Source organism: Apus apus, chromosome 1 (assembly GCF_020740795.1).
Source record: "Apus apus isolate bApuApu2 chromosome 1, bApuApu2.pri.cur, whole genome shotgun sequence".
NCBI classification, from domain to species: Eukaryota; Metazoa; Chordata; class Aves; order Apodiformes; family Apodidae; genus Apus; species Apus apus.
The window spans coordinates 12,262,883-12,279,634 of NC_067282.1; the positions used below are offsets into that span (position 1 = coordinate 12,262,883).

General features: G+C 39.3%; 1 long non-coding RNA gene across 1 annotated transcript in view; it reads left to right on the top strand.

Annotated features, from left to right (window-relative positions):
- Positions 1 to 7,883: 7,883 nt before the first annotated feature.
- The window catches only part of LOC127388084 (uncharacterized), a 30,795-nt gene continuing 21,926 nt past the window's right edge, over positions 7,884 to 16,752 (top strand). Inside the window, exons 1-2 of the long non-coding RNA XR_007890298.1 lie at positions 7,884 to 8,080; positions 12,723 to 12,862. This is a non-coding gene — a long non-coding RNA (uncharacterized LOC127388084). The remainder of the gene's footprint in view (positions 8,081 to 12,722; positions 12,863 to 16,752) is intronic.

A 16,752-nucleotide genomic window follows, 5' to 3' on the forward strand; every position in this document is an offset into this window, starting at 1 on the left:
GCTGTTCAGGCTGGCAAATAGTGACAGCATGTGCCAGCTCGCTCTCATTTCCATTCTGGTTCTGCACCAGCGTGTCTATGGACTTCAGTGGAGACATTGCTCATTTGCACTTGTCAGAGACCAGGATTAGGACTGTTATTCCAGACAACCTTAAAAGAGTGATTGCTTAAGCCTAAATATCTGGCAATGAGAAGCAGACCCTCTCTACATTAGTTCATTTGTTTGAATCAAAACTGGTAATGGCAGAAAGACACTGCCGTTTGATAGCTGTTCATTAGCTGCCTTTAAATTAGACACCAGTTTCAGCTGTTTTCTGCCCTGTTTGACTTGAAGAGAGCAGCCTTCTTGGGGAGTGACGTTGCGTTAAGAGATGTATATTGTGAAGGCAGCAAAGTTACTGAGAGGAAACCTGACCCAATTATTCTTGCAGCATCATCTCTGGAATTTCCTGGGTGCTAATCCTGCCAGCTGAGGTTGTCACTGGATGGAAAAGACATCCAACAGTCTGTCAGGATGACAGGGAACTTCAGGGACAGAGATCCTGCTCCTGAGCATTTTCTTCAAGAAGACAGTTGCTCTACTTTTGGGTAGACCTGTGCTGGGCTGTTAGCAGGGACATAGTTGAGGAAAGCAGAGTGGACCAGATGACCTCAAGAGGTCCCTTCCAACCTCAACAATTCTGTGATTCTGTGAAAAAAAATGATAAAGAACAGAATATCTAGGATCTGTTCCAATTCCCCAAATGCAACAACAATCACACTTAAGGCTAATTCATTTGCACAGGATGCAGTTCTAGAACCTCAGCAGAAAGCAGGACACCTTCTAATAATTATGTAAAAGGCAAAATCTGAAGTCTTTAGTTAAGCACTTGGATAAACTTGCTGAATGCTAAATAACACTCCAGACTGTTTAATGCATTTACGGAAATCAGATTTTCAGCTTTCTCGGGATTTTCAGCTTTCATTGAAGTTATAAATGGGTTTTTGATGGATTCTCCATCAAAATGGTAAATAAATAGGAATTTAAATATTTATCCTTTTAAAGAATGTTGTTGTTTTGGTTTTGCATTATCTGCTTCAAGAGTGTCACAGCTGATCTTGTAATGAAAAGTGATCTCTGCAAACTTCATAAAAAATTGTCAGGAAGCAAATATTAAGAAAAGGGTTTCTGGTATGTAAGCAATGCAAGCATGTCAACAAAATTAATTGTTTTAATCTTTGAATGCTTACATATATGCATTTATACATGAATGATATACATGTGGTGAGGTGGATATGCTGGAGGGAATGGATGCCATCCAGAGGGACCTTGACAGGCTTGAGAAGTGGGCTCATGAAAACTTTATTAAGTTCAACAAGGCCAGGTGCCAGGTTCTGCACCTGGATCAGGGCAATCCCAAGCACAAATGCAGGCTGGGGGGAGAATAGATCAAAAGCAGTCCAGAGGAGAAGGACTTGGGGAGTAATGGTGGGCAAGAAGCTCAACATGAGCCTGCAATGTGTGTTTGCAGCCCAGAAAGCAACTGTGTCCTGGGCTGCATCAAGAGAATCGTAGTCAGCATGTCAAGGGAGGTGATTCTCTCCCTTTATTCAGCTCTTGTGGGACCCCACTTGGAGTACTGTGTCCAGTTCTGGAGCCCTCAACATAACAAGAATATGGAGCTCCTGGAGAAAGTCCAGTGGAAGGCCGTGAAAAAGATTCGAGGGCTAGAGCCCCTCTCCAATGAAGACAGGCTGAGACAGTTGGGGTTGTTCAGCCTGGAGAAGAGAAGACTCCTGGGGGACCTCATAGCAGACTTCCAGTACCTGAAGGGGGGTCTGCAGGAAAGCTGGGGAGGGGCTTTTTTCAAGGGCTTGTAGTGAAAGGACAAGGGGTAATGGATCAAAACTGGAAGAAAGAAGATTTAGATTAGATATTAGGAGGAAATTCTTTAGTGTGAGGGTGATTGAGGTGTTACCTAGGGAAGCTGTGGATGCCCCCTCCCTCGAAGTGTTCAAGGGCAGGTTGAATGGGGCTCTCAGCAACATGATCTAGTGGGAGGTGTCCCTGCCCATGCAGGAGGATTTGATCTAGATGATCTTTAAGGTCCCTTCCCATTCAAACCATTCTATGATTCTATGAATGTACATGACTAAAGTTAATGTTTTGAATATATCTGAATCCATGTATTTTTAAAGGGTAACATACAACTCCACCTGATACAGAGAGCTTACACAGGCTTTTGGATTACCAAGACTCCAAGCAATAACTATTAGTAAGATTTTGCTGCATTTGAGGTAACACCTTAGTCTTCAGTTCTGTGCTCAGTTATTGGAAATCAGCAGTTCTGTTGGCTTCAATATTTTATGCCACTTCAGGTATGTCTCTGTAAGCAGTTTTACAATTTTTTATAGGTTGGTAATACTTTCCCCCTCCACAGCCCCCCCTCTGCTTCTGCACACTAAACATGAGGATTTTATCATTATCTTGTGCATTCTTCCAACAAGACCCAATACTCAACACCCTTTCTTTAACTTGTTGAAAAATCAAATGAATGGATGTGATTTTTAGTGTAGAAACTAGTGTTTCTGAGTTCCTTACTGAGTGTAATCAGGAATTATTTTTCAACCATGAGACTTGAAATATTTCTCATCCCTCTTCAAAGTGGCAGAGCTTCCACTTAGTGTTTTATTCATTTTCTCTCAAAGGCTGATTTACAGATGTTTTATTGAAGAATGTGCTAGCGGATTGCTTGATCTGCTCAGAAAACTGACTGAAGAATATAAAATGTAAGAATGAAATAATTCACACGCAATCTTTAGAAGATCTATTTTAAATTATTATTTTATGAACTAGAAAGAGATTTTCATTAAGCTTTAAAAAAAGCAACATTTTTGGGTTAATAAATTAGAGAAATTTTTCCCAAATTGGCTATCTGCAGGCATTATTAGCATATGAGGAAGGGTATTACAACAGACATGTATTTATTTATTTAAACTGTATTCTGAGAATTACTTGTGAAAGAAGATTTGAAACCTACATGTGGTTCACTGTTTCTTGGTTCAAACTTCAGAGTGTTTATTTTTCCCTCAATAGCTGTCTCCTAAACTAGTAAATATTTTAGAAGAGTAGTCTTTCTTTTCCTTTGGAGTAAAAAATAATGACTGCTTTGGCTCAAAGTATATGTTGGATATAGAAAAAATAAGTCTGAGATGAACTCTCCCCTTAATTTTGTTCCTATGGAGAAAAAAAAAATGCTCTCCTAAGGTCAAAACCATCATTAAAAAAGAGAAAAATAGGTAAAAATATTTTTAAATTGATTAAACTAAACCATAGTAAGACTAGGATCTTTTTTTTAAGATATCTGGAAATCAATATCTTGTAAAAATTCACAAAGAAGATAAAGTCTACTAAAATATGTTGCTGCCTTTCTTCTAGAGTGTGATGTCCATTAAGTATTCAACACACTGTTAGACATCAACAAAATATTAAAACAATTTACAAATTCAATATTGCTTCTCTTCATAAAAGACACAAATAAAATGTCATTATTCTGGGCATTAGCTGTAGGATACAGAGGTTATAACTACCTGACAAGTGTATCAATAGATTACACATCTTCTGCTCTAGAGACTGGATAACAATTGAACAAAGTGCTCAGGATTTCTTTTGAATTATAAAGCAGCTATGTTTTTACTATTCACTGTATAAAGACAGTAATTACCTGGTTGAAATGTCCCTAACCCTTTGTTGTATCATCAGTGCAGCAAGGTGTACAAAGACCCTCCAGGTATCATCAGCCACAGACAGATCTAAGAGACTATAATCTGTGGAAAATGGTGCTAGAGCTGCCCTCTTGAACACTTTTCCTAATGTCCCACCTGTGAGTTAAGTGTGTTACATGTGCATTTTTCTCTGTGACAGTCCCATGTGAGGCTCTGGCCTATAAAGAATACCAGTGTCTGAAGTGGGAGCTATACACAGGAATTACTTATTCTTTGCTCCTGGCCAGTCCAAATTTACAAGGTTACAAAAGCCTCCTAAAATATGCATATTCTTTCCTTTTGCAAGGTCTAAAATGGGTGCAATGTAAGTTAGAGGTGCAGTGCTGATTTCTTCTCTGTTTTTCTGCTCATTTTCTAAGCTCTAATTCAGAAAAGCAAGTAAGTTGTGTTTTGGTTTTTTTTTTATTTCACCCATATCACGTGTTACTTAAGCACTCGGTTAATCTTAATATCTTAAGTCCCACTGACTTCAAGCTGAAATTCTAAGCATATGATTAAACACTTTTCTGTTTTGGGATGCTTATATAATTCAGGGCCTAAGAAGAATTGGTTTGGGGCACAAGCATTTGATTAATAATAGGTGATTACCTTTTCATTACTGTAGTTTGATGGAGTTAATTCTTTCTTTCATGGAGAAAAGATTAGTTCTAGATGAAGCTATTTAATCAGCCCCAAGTCCACCTCTTTTTAAGAAGAATTTTCTCTGTTCTGTCTGCATTTATGAAATACTAAGCACATCTGGAAAAAAGCCCTAAGTACTCTTTTTGAGAAGTAACAGCTTTGCAAACCCATCAACCTTGTTCTCATGTTAAGATAAGTTGGGTGAAACCAGGAAAAATATGGAGCTGTGGGCATCAAAGAACTTCAGTTAGGAACTTCAGATAGGAAAAACAGTGATGTTATTGACAAAGCTAAGCACCAAGCTTGTAAAATAAAAGCTGTGATGATAAGAAGCACCCATGTAATTTATACCAGGCAGCTAATGAAGTTTTAAGATTAAAGATTGTGATGTATCTTTTATAATGTTAGCTACCTACAAAATTTTCCTATGCATAATTGTTCAAAGTTATTTCATTATTGGGAATTATCATAGCTGATCTCCAGTTGCCTGTCCAGAAGGGAAGAGTTCTCCCACTAGATCTGAGCAGGTTTATGAGCTTGGTGTGGAAGTTCTGAACATCTAGGAGCATCAATAGTTCTCCCCAAACCATGTCTCCTCTTGCTTGTGCCATAGACAAAGTAACAGGCTAGACAGACCATTGGTCTGTAGATCAGTCCTCATACCTGTATGGTCCTTAGAAGCCTGTGAGTTGTCAGCTGAACTGAGGACAAGTGTTCAGGCTCAACTAGTTTTCTAGGCTTTTTATTGGGGGAGGGTGGAGAAGCATCTCCTTTGGGATGTATCCCACTATTTTAAGTGTTCCTGAAAAAGATGGGTTTATTTTTGCTCTTGAATAGCCCATCTAGTTCCACTGATTATGAAAATATACAGGTGTCTTGCTTTACCTATTTTTTAAATTGCTAAAGTTGGGCATAATAATGCTTAATTATGGTTCTCTCTGTTATCTGTAATAGTATTCTAGAAACTGGTTAGATAGTAATAGTGTTTCACAGAAATGTGATCTCAGAAAAACCTGAAACCAGTCAAGGATCTGGAAGCATCTTGTTATCCTTAGCAAACTTAGAAGGGTTAATTGAATGAGGACCTGGGCTCTATTCCAGATCCACAAAATGGATTACAAATGGATGTAGCAGAGCAAGTATTCATTAAGGCTGTTGAAATTTCATAGGAAATGATTTTTTGATGGAAAAATTAGTTTTAAGCTATATCTGTTTTTACAGGAAAGGATGTAATTGCTATGAAATGTCTTCAATTTTAATAAGTTTTTAGGTTGCTAACTTCCAAAATAAAATAAACATTTTCCAGTGGGCATTATGAGTGAGAATTAGTAAACTAGAAAAAAAAGAAAAAAGAAAAAAAGGGAAGGTAGCAATTAGCTTAGAGGAAAATAATATGCTGAAGAAAGTTAGGGCGTAAGGGTTGAACCCAGATTTTTACCTCTGCACTTTTATTCAGTTGCATATGTTTCTGTTGTACAAAGTAAGAAAGATTAAAAGAATCGATATAATCAGGACCCTCATTTAGTTTTACAGCAGTTATATAACCAAAGTTATTCATGAAGCTGCAAGGAAAGTTTTGCATAAGCAAATGACAGATGCAGCTTTTTGAAGGTTGTTTTTTTTTTTAAGTCCTATGATTTATTTTCGAAATTGTTCTTGGCACTGTAAGATATTTCTGAAGAGCATGAAGGGGTTTAAAATAAGAGAATCAGACAGATTTGCTGCTATTTTCCCAGCCTCAATTGGGCATTAATCTTGTGATTGGAAGCCTATCATCTTATGTACAAACAACAGGTGGTGAAAGATAGCAAGTTCTTCAATTAGAAATAACATCTCTCTTCTCTTCTCTACAATTTCATAGATATTCTCAAGCAGTCAGTTAAGTCTGGAAGCTAAAGTAGCAAAAGAATTACGCAACAGTACAGATAAGTGGTCTATCTAATCTGGCATCCTGTATATGACAGTGTCTCATGCCAGATGTTTTACAAGAAGGTAAAAATACCCTCATAATGCACCTGATTGTGTAATACTAAACCATGAGATGAAATCTCTGCCTGTCCCCAGCTGGTGATCATCTTATGTCTGAAATTAAGGCTGTTTGCCCTATATTTTTTAGCCTAGTTAGCGTAATTATAAGGCATATTCTTATTCATATAAATGCCTAATCATTTTTTAATCTTGCTAAACTGATTTTGCCTCTTAGCTCCTATCTTCTTTCCAGAACTTCTGCCTTTTCAAGCACTCAGACTTGCTGATTGTGTTCCAAAGGGCTGCGGCTGTGAGCTGTGGCTGGCTCGGAGCTCCGCTTCCCAGGGAGTCGCTGTGTGGTGCCACACCACCACCAGGAACAGTACCCAGCCCCAGGGCTATCACTGCTGGAGTGCTGACTCTGAAACCTCTGGAGAGGGTTCAGCATCTCCAGATGTCACACACAGACACCTGCTGCATTATATTTTCACTGCACTTGTGTCCCACATTCTGCCCTCTCCCTTCCAGGTACCCAAGATCCCACACGCATCAAGGCAGCACAGGGACTGCAGCTGCTTCTGACCACTGAACTGAGGAAGATGATGTATTTCATGAGTCTTCTCCTCTCTCCTAGTCAAACAGAATCTAGTAGATGAGGAGGGTAAAACGACCAAAGTAAAGAATTTCCAAAAACCAGTCATTTGTATAAATGATACTTTAATGTAATAGCTCTGTATTTTCTTGTGTGGCTCATCATAGAATATCTGTAGGCTTCTGAAGATGAAGATAGTGCTTAAAGATGAACAAGAAAGTGAGTTAAATGCTCCTCCTCAACAGATGCTCAGTAGGTACTGGTATGAAATCGTTGTCAATCCTAAACAGAAATTAAAGGCAAAACTCCAGCTGAGTTGACTGAGATTCATGTGCACTGTGAACAACCTAAAATGCCATCAGAGGAGTCAGTTTGATAGAAAGATAATACTGGATAAATACCCTAGAATTGAAGGATAATTCTTTTATAAGTGATGTCAGGATGTCTTTTGTCCAACTTCCTGCTCACTGCAGCATCAGTTATGAGGTCAAGCAAAGTTTCCCTGGGTTTTATACAGTCAGACCTTGAAAACCTCTAAGGCTGGAGAATACATAACATCTCTGCAACCTCTTCACTTCTTGACTCTCCTTGTAGGTAAAAAGTTTTCCTTATATCCAGTCTAAGTTACTTCTGTTTCAACTCGTGTTCCCAAAACTCACTTCTGCAGTCCTTTTACTAGAAGAGAGAACAGGAAAGACTATGCCCAGTGTCACCCAAAAGGCAGATGCTAGACATCTAGGCCACAACTATAATAGTGGAGAAAGGTGGAAGCCCTAAAATGATAATTTAGACTCTGCTAAACTGTGTTCACAGTAGGAGTAACAAGGCATTCTCTGGAGATCTCTGTCCTTTTCCATTGTTAACAGAGTTGGCCTAGATTTCATTAGCCTGGATATAGATTTTAAACAGATTAATTTTTTTACCAGGTTGAGATGAATTTCATCCTTACAGAGGGTAATGGATCAGAGAACCCCAGAAACCCCCTTCACTGAGTTGGTGTGAAAGGCTGCACCATTTGGACATTCATGAGTGGCGGAAAGGTTTGTGGTTGTGGAAGATTTACAGAACCAGAGGCTGTATTGATTCCTACTGCTGAGCTGCTCGAACAAAGCTGATTTTTAATCCCAATATGAAGGTATGTTTATTGGTTTGTAAATAGAATGTTCCAATGCTAATGAACTCATCAATATAAAATAGATTGACTCTCATTGCAATCCATTGGTTTTATTAAGCAGGCATTTGTCTCTCCTTAAATTCATTATATTTTCTGTATATATCAGCATGAATTAATGCAATAAATAGCAACCTGTACAACTTCATTGAAAGTCATATATTTTCATTGGAGCATCTATACATAATTTAATTACATGCAGGTTAGCAGAGTAAACAAACAACAGTGAAACACTGCTTTGTTTTTTAAAATTTTTAAACTTTCTTTAATGAAGTCTGGTAAATCATTGGCTGCTCTGAACCTGGTAATCTTACTGCTTTGCTTACAAACTTATACACTTACAAACAGTCATTAAATTCAAGCTTTTCTTGATTTTGGTAGTTTCATTATATAATTCCTCTGACATTAGTTACAGAGAAAAGCAAAAATCTCACTTATAGTAAGTTTGAAACTTGCATGGCATCAAAGTCAATTTGACTTAAACATATGCAGGGACTGTAGATGAATAATTCAGAAGTGCCCCTAATTTGTCATTAACAGATGAAAAATGTCTATCAAGTAAAGCTTCTCATACATCCTGTTATAAAGTATTACATTGTAGGTCATGATGTGTCATGTCATGATGGTGATACCTCTGATTACAACAAAAGCTCATGATTATTTCTGGTGAACTAGGACACGAAATGCCAGTCGCAGAGATGTGTTTTTCCAGATCTGACTCTCCCCATGGAAAACTGCTGAAAACAGTGACTTCTTTTCAGCAGAGAATAAAGACCATTCTTGTAGAAAAAGTGGTACCAACCTTTTGCTTTTAAAAGTGCTTTAGTTCAAAAACATACCAGCTTTTTGTCTTTAATTTTTAGCCTGGTCTTTTCAGTTTCCCGTAAGCAAAGCAATTATATAGGAAAAAATGTGTTATGTGTCATATATGTGTGAATGAAAGTCACTGGCATGCTCTGAAAGCCAGATACCAAAGAAGCATAAGCAATTTTTGAATATATTTTTATATATGCAGTTTTAATAGATGCACTTTATTTTTCCAAAGAATTAATTACAAAGTAGCCTCTAGAATTCTATGTGCACATTTCTGGCACAAGATGAAATATGAAGCTAGATTTTGAACCAATTTGCATGTACTGTAGTCACAGACAGGGATGGGTAAAGCTGTGATATTCATAGAAAATGAGGGAAACCGCTGGTGGTTCAGCACCTTCTGCTACAGAGTATTTGCTGCACTGAGCACTGCTAAAAAAGCTATTACAGTGCTCGTACCTTCCTTGTGGAAAGTCTCTTTAAATGAGTGTTTGATTGATTGCTAATTTACTCTGCAACAGAAAAGGCAGGTCTTGCTCCACCCGTCAGTAAGGACAGAGATTATTTCTCTCAAGCCAGAAAAAGAAATGTTTCCCTCTGGTTTTGGTGGAAAGAGATGTGCTGCACTTCCATTTACTTTCATTTCTACTCATTTTTCCTTACATCATTTCTCATAAATGTAAATCATTGCTCATTGTGGGACTTTGAACAAGTCAAAGATGTCATAGGTCCACTGACATGAAATGATTAAGCTGATTTGAACCAGCTCAGAATATAACCAATAAGGTTAAAAATCAATAGTGAATCAGACACTTTATTATTTTTTAATCTGTGACATCAGTCATGTGTTAAAAGACAATGTCCAGTTATTTCTTTTCTGAGATCAAACTTCAATACAGACACCCAGTTCAGCATCAAAAGTTGGTATGGGAGGCTTTGAGGTCCTTCACCTCAGCCTTTGTGAAGCACAAGTTTAATTGAAAGGTAGCAGTGCTGACCTCCTTTCATGTGCTTCATTTTACATTGCAATGCCTTGTTCTCTTTTATTGAGATGTCAAATTGAGTATATCTGGAGATTTCCCATGTGGTATTTTCAAAGCTTATGATTTAAACTTCCTCATTTTTCACTTGAGATGAAATGGTTTCAATTCACCTGTCTACTGTAACTGAAATTTTCTAAAATCTGTCAATCTTCATGTAATGATCCAAGCTTCTAGAAACCACAGATTGGAGTTCAAAGAGATGAACTCTGTGGTGCCACTGAAATTGGAGGATATCTTTGGGGGGATGAGGCCATTGTGGGCTTGAAGAAAAGCATTTAAGACAAACTACTGCTAAACAAACCATAGGGACAAATCTGCTTTGTACTGTTCTGTCTTTGGTCAGACCTATTTTCTGTGATGTTTTTTGTCTCAATTGGATACAGGCCAAGGGAAGGCAACTTTTCTCACAGAATTTAAGGATTCCAGGAGAATCAATTTGTGCATATAAAGTGCATGAAGTTATAGAGCTAATATATTTTGTGGATATTGTATTAAAAATGGGGATTAAAAATCTTAATGAATCACTATACTGCCCATTTCTTGTAGCTGAACCATAATGGATATTAATAATAAGTTTATTAGGAATGTGAACTTAGATTATTTAGATAACTTCTGGTAATTAGAAATGAAGAGAGTGCCATAATGGATCACATCCCCACAGAAGTGCTGCAGGTGGAGAGCATGATGCTGCAATGTTGGACCTCCTTGTATTATCCTTTGGAAAACGCTGCCTCAAAAATATTCAAAGGCAGATGCGTCATTTCCAGTGAAGGGTGATACTAGAGAAAACAAGGACATCAGGGCTGTTCCTTCCTTTTGAATATCAGATGAGGCAGTTTCAATAGTAATATCAACAGGGATCAAAGAAACAGGTGAGAAAGGTCTTGTGGATGGGTGTGGTTTCATTTTATTCATAACAGAAGAAATTATAGTGAGGTGATTGGAATATCAAAGGCTAATAGAAGCTTAATTCTTCAGTTCTGTAAGGTATTGATTTTGAATAGCACAGAGCCTGTGCCTGAGCATATACAATGCAGTTATGGTCTTGATAAAATGTAAATTAATTGCAAGAGTATTGTCTTTACATTTGCAGCAAATATTCAGGCTTGAAGGAAAGAAAAAGAGGACATTTTTCTCTCATCTTTGTTTTATGAATCAGACATGTAACTAGATAATGAATAACTTTTTTTTCCTGTAAGAGGATGGAAATACAGCAGAAAAGGGATATATGCTTTGATATAGCCCTTGATGTATAGGATGCATCACCCAGATTTTGCTGGTGACATTATGTGTCTGCTGGAAAGACAGGTACCTAAAGAAGTTTGAGAGGGCTTGAGGATTGGCTGCTTCAAACAGTTATTGAAGGCCAGTGAGGCTCAGAATGGTAAAACTAGAGATGCAAACTGCAATATGTACTTGAAAAAAGTGAAAAATTGCTTAGAAGCCATAATTTCGGTTGTAGGGATGAGGAGTGCTTATGTGTGTTAACAGCCCAGAGAGCTAAGAGTAGAGCAACATTTTTTACTTTCTGTAAAATCTGGAAACCTGGCAACATCAGTGTAAATGTAAAAGTGAAAATATGTAACATGGTGAATTTTTAAGTGCACCATGTGCTGTGGAAACAGATTGCGAGCTGAAAAGATGCTTGCAAGCCATTGAAAAATGTTTCATCGTCGACTGAAATATCACAAAAATGAATTGAGAAGGAATATTTTTCAAATCTGGAAAGGAAAAAAAAGAGTTGTGAGGGAATTATTTCTCATGGTACTATATTGTGAACAAATGAGGTCATGTGGGAAGGACAGGGATATAAAATCTCAAAGGATCTCTTACAATGAAAGAATAATAAAACTGTTTAGAAGCAGAATGTATTGGATTTTATTAGCAGGAGAGCTACAGGGTTGGCTTCTGTGAGAAGCTGCTAGAAGCTTTGCCCATGTCCAATAGAGTCAATGTCAGCTGGCTCCAAGATGGATCCACTGCTGGCCCAGGCAAAGCCCATCAGTGATGGAGGTAACATCTCTGTGATAACATTTTAAACAGCAGAACAACAACAAAAAAAGGCAATTGCAGCTGGAGAGAGGAGTGAGAATACAGGAGAGAAAAAACCCTGCAGACACCAAGGTCAGTGAAGAAGGAGGGGCAGAAGGTGCTCCATGTGCTGGAGCACAGATTCCCCTGCAGCCTGTGTTGAAGACCATGGTGAGGCAGGCTGACCACTTTTAGCCTGTAGAGGTCCATGGTGGAGCAGACAGCCCATGGAGGAACCTATGCTGGAGCAGGTGGATACCTAAAAGATGCTGACCCTGTGGGAAGCCTGTGTTGGAGCAGGATCCTGGAGGACTTGTGGCCCCATGGAAGTAATCCATGCTGAAGTAGTCTGTTCCTGAAGGACTGCACTCTGTGAGAGGGATCCCACACTGGAGCAGGGGAAAAATGTGAGGAAGTTGTCTGAGGAGGAAGGAGTGGCAGAGACAAAGTGTGATGAACGGACTGCAACAGCCATTCTCCATCCCCCTGCACTGCTGGGGGAGAGGAGACAGAGAAATAGAGAGCAAATTTAAGCTCAGGAAGAAGGGAGGGCTGGGGGGAAGATGTTTTAATATTTGGCTTTATGTCTTATTACCCTACTCATAAATTAAATTACTTTTTCCAAGTCCAGTCTGATTTGCCTGTGATGGTAATTGGTGAATGACTGTCCTTACTTTGACCCACAATCTTTTTGGTCTTTTTTCTCTCCCCATATTCAGCTGAGGAGGGGAGTGATAGAGTGGTTTTGATGGGCAGCTGGCATCCAGCCAGAGTCAACCCATGACACAGAGAATTCTTCAAATCGTATGAGGGAGAAGAGTGGGAGGACGTTTCTGTATGAGGGCTCCCTGTGGACCAGGTAAGGATCGTCACTGTACTGGAATCCCTGGAATCCCTCTTACTGAGATGTAGCATGGAAGGACACAGCAAAGACTTGTTTGAAATCAGTGACTTGGTGAACTGGTAGAAAAAAGTGTGTTGAAAGATCTGAGGGCATTTCAGTAAGAAACTGGTAGAACCCGATGATATTGGCTCAAGCTCCCAGCTGCTTTTGCCATCCTGTTGTAATTCTTAGCAAAGTTGTGTGTCTGGGCAGTGAATCCCATTTGCCCTGGGATGACAGTACAGCTCAGCAGCATGGCACTGGTACCTGGCAGGTCCATGGGTTTTATCTGATGCAGTGAGAAGCACCAGCTGGTTACAGCACATAACCACTAAAATGGCCACCCACGAGAAGTCAGTTCCCTTTACATTTCCACCTCATTTAATTTGTTTGGAGGGCGTAAGCAGTAATGTAGCTAGTCATGGTTTTTCTAACCTTTACAAATAAGTAAAAAGCTTGCATTTCTGGCACTCTGTTCACTATCTTTCTGTACAATTTATCAATAACCTCTCAGAAAATGATAAAAATATCCCCTAAGTTAATATATCACAGCAACTTTATTAGCTCATTTTTGCTGGAGTTCTTTTCACATGGTTGATTTTACGGTTCCCTGGAACTAATATTTTTGAAGGAAATGTTTTGTCCTTTGCGTTTTGAAATATGAACTATTTGTTTTTCTGAAGTTATTTGGTTGTATTTTATGCCATTTATTTCAGCTACACCGATGTCTCTCAAGCATTTAGGCAGAAACCTTAGGCAGAATTGAAATCCCAATTAAAAACTTGTCTCTTCTAGAAGCTATGGGTTCAGTTCCTCCTTCTACTGTCAGTTTGTTTTAATTTTGATAGGATTATGCAAATGTCTCATACATTACTGAAATGCACTGGGAAACAAGGATTCAAGCAATGTCACTCGGAGTACTGCAATTAGATTTGATATTCTTGTATTCTGATTCTTTAGTAAAAATCAGATCTACTCATAGCTAAAAGGCTGTAAACTCCTTCTACTACCTAGCTGGAAGAGAATGCTTAGTAGAGGCTGAGCTGCTATTTTTGCTCTAGGCTGCAAGTTTGCACTAATAAGTCATACACAGTGGAAATGTCATTTTGAATGAAAGCAGAGTATTCCTCTGTGATTGCTGCAGAATGGTGAGCCCAGCTGGATGAGACGCTCGCCCCGAGAAAAGGGGTCCAATTACTAACACTGTGTTTGTCTTCTGAGCACAAATCTGGGCACCTTCTCATTCTGATTTATCCCCCCTATAAAGAAAGAAGCTCTTTGGATTTATTTTTTTTCCCTGCTCACTAGGGTAGGATTTATTACATTTTCTCATGTTAAAAATGGGGGCTGTATGGGGAATCTGGGAGGACTTTGCTCTCCAGTGACAGGAAAAATCTTGTTTTCATAGTGTCACTGCCACTGACTTCCTCCAAGACCTTAAGCAATCTAAAATTGCAGAAATCATTTGTGTCTTGGCTTTGAAATGATTATTATTTTATTTTCATTTGATAGAGATTCATATTCATTTTTTTGAGAGTTCTTATTTTGTACTGATGAATTGTTGGTCCAGCTTTACAGCTGTGCTAATTGCATGAGGGGTTTTAGATCAAAGTTTTTGGTCAAATGTAACTTTGTCAAAATCCCTTAAGGTTAGATGCAGCAAAGGGAACATTGGTGACCTGCTGAGGGGAAAAAAACAAGAAACAAACCAATAAAAGGTGCTTCACAGCTAATAGGGAAGAAATTGGATGACTCTGCTATCTTAATGTTTGTAAACATTTCTGGAGGTAATTGGGTTCTCGGGACTAAGCTCATCTTCTATGACAGGGTGACCTGCTTATTGGATGAGGAAAGGCCTGTGGATGTTTTCTACCTTGACTTTAGCAAGGCTTTTGACAAGGTTTCCCACAGCATTCTCCTAGAGAAGCTGGCTGCTCAGGGCTTGGATGTGCACATGCTTTGCTCGATAAAAAAACTGGTTGGACGGCCAGGTCCAAAGAGCTGTGTTCAATGGAGTTAAATCTAACTGGTGGACAATCATGAGCGGTGCCCCCAGGGCTCAGTGCTGGGGCCTGTTTAACGTCTTTATTGATGACTTGGATGAGGGGATAGAGTGCACCCTCGGTAAGTTTGCAGATGACACTAGGAAGGGAGGCTCTGCGGAGGGGTCTGGACAGGCTTGATCAATAGGCCAAGGCCAATTGCACATGTTTCAATAAGGCCAAATTTTGGGTCCTGCACTTTGGCCTCAACAACCCCTGGCAGCACTACAGGCTTGGGGAGGAGTGGCTGGAGAGCTGCCCAGCAGAGAGGGACCTGGGGGTGTTGATTGACAGCAGCTGAACATGAGCCAGCAGTGTGCCCAGATGGCCTAGAAGTCCAACACCATCCTGGCCTGTATCAGGAACAGCGTGGTCAGCAGGACCAGGGAGGTGATCCTGCCACTCTACTCAGCCTTGGTGAGGCTACACCTCAAGCACTGTGTGCAGTTTTGGGCACCACAGTATAAGAAGGACATTGAGGTGCTGCAGAGGGTACAAAGAAGGGCAACTAGGCTGATTAGGGGTCTGGAGAACAGGTCTTATGAGGAGAGGCTGGGAGAGCTGAGGCTGTTCAGCCTGGAGAGGAGGAGGCTGAGGGGAGACCTCATTGCTCTCTACAACTACCTGAAAGGAGGTTGTAGTGAGGTGGGTGTTGGCCTCTTCTCCCTAGTGACCAGCGATAAGACAAGAGGAAATGGGGTGAAGTTGGGCCAGGGGATTCAGATTGGATATTAGGAAGAACTTCTTCACAGAAAGAGTGGTGAGACATTTGAACAGGCTGCCCAGGGAGGTGATAGAGGCACTGTCTCTGAAGTGTTAAAAAAATGGTTAGATGTGGTGCTTCAGGAGATGGTTTAGTGGTTGGAGGTTGTAGGGCGGATGGATGGACTTGATGACCTTGAAGGTCTTTTCCAACCTTGATGATTCTATTATTCTATTCTCTGATTTACAAGACTCATCATCCCTGGATTACAGTATCTACTTGCTTAAAACACAGTGCACAAACAACAGCATAAACACCTCCCTCTTGGCAACAAACCAACATTAATATGCAAATGAACTGTTGTGTTCATTCCTTCCTTCATAAGTTATACCCACTGCAGACTGCATGTTTTTTGTCTGAAGCTTCCTAAACACATGATAGAGTGGAACATGTCATGTCCTCTCCCTGCTTAGCTGATGGCCTGAGGAACTAGATTTGTCTCAATACGACAAATTTCCAAAGTTATGAAGTTCACCTTTGCCTTGCAAAAGTAAGGAAGGGGAAAGCTATTATGTTTCTGCTGTTTCTGTTTCAAAGAACCTCTGGAAATGGATTTACGCTAGTAGCTGTAAAGTACCTTCTCTTTCATCCACCCACTGCTCACTATTAGTTTTTATCTATTTACCATTGGCTCTCACAGTAGGTATGTGTTTCTTAAGGTTAGACTTTTGGTTATTTTCTCTGTTCTTTTGCCTTGCAGATGATTCCCTATTAATAAATTCCTCTAAAATGTGACTTCACAAAGGTGCATTTACTACTACCATTTGCAATGTCACACTGAAAACACATTTCCATATCCTTTTGTAGCTCCTTGAAGTCCCATGTGCCACTCTGCTGGCAGTTTTGTGTGTTGGAAGAGATCAGGATTCAGAAAAAAATGTCTCCAGCCCTATTTTAAACCTGAAAGGTTATCCCAATTCAATTAACAGTATGCAGAGAAGATTAAAGAGCCAGGGAAGGAATACATGAACAAAAAAGTATTCTCTATCTGGAAAATACATTAATGTGATTTAGAATAATGTATTTTTATTACTCTGTACCAACAATTAGGAGTCCCAGGA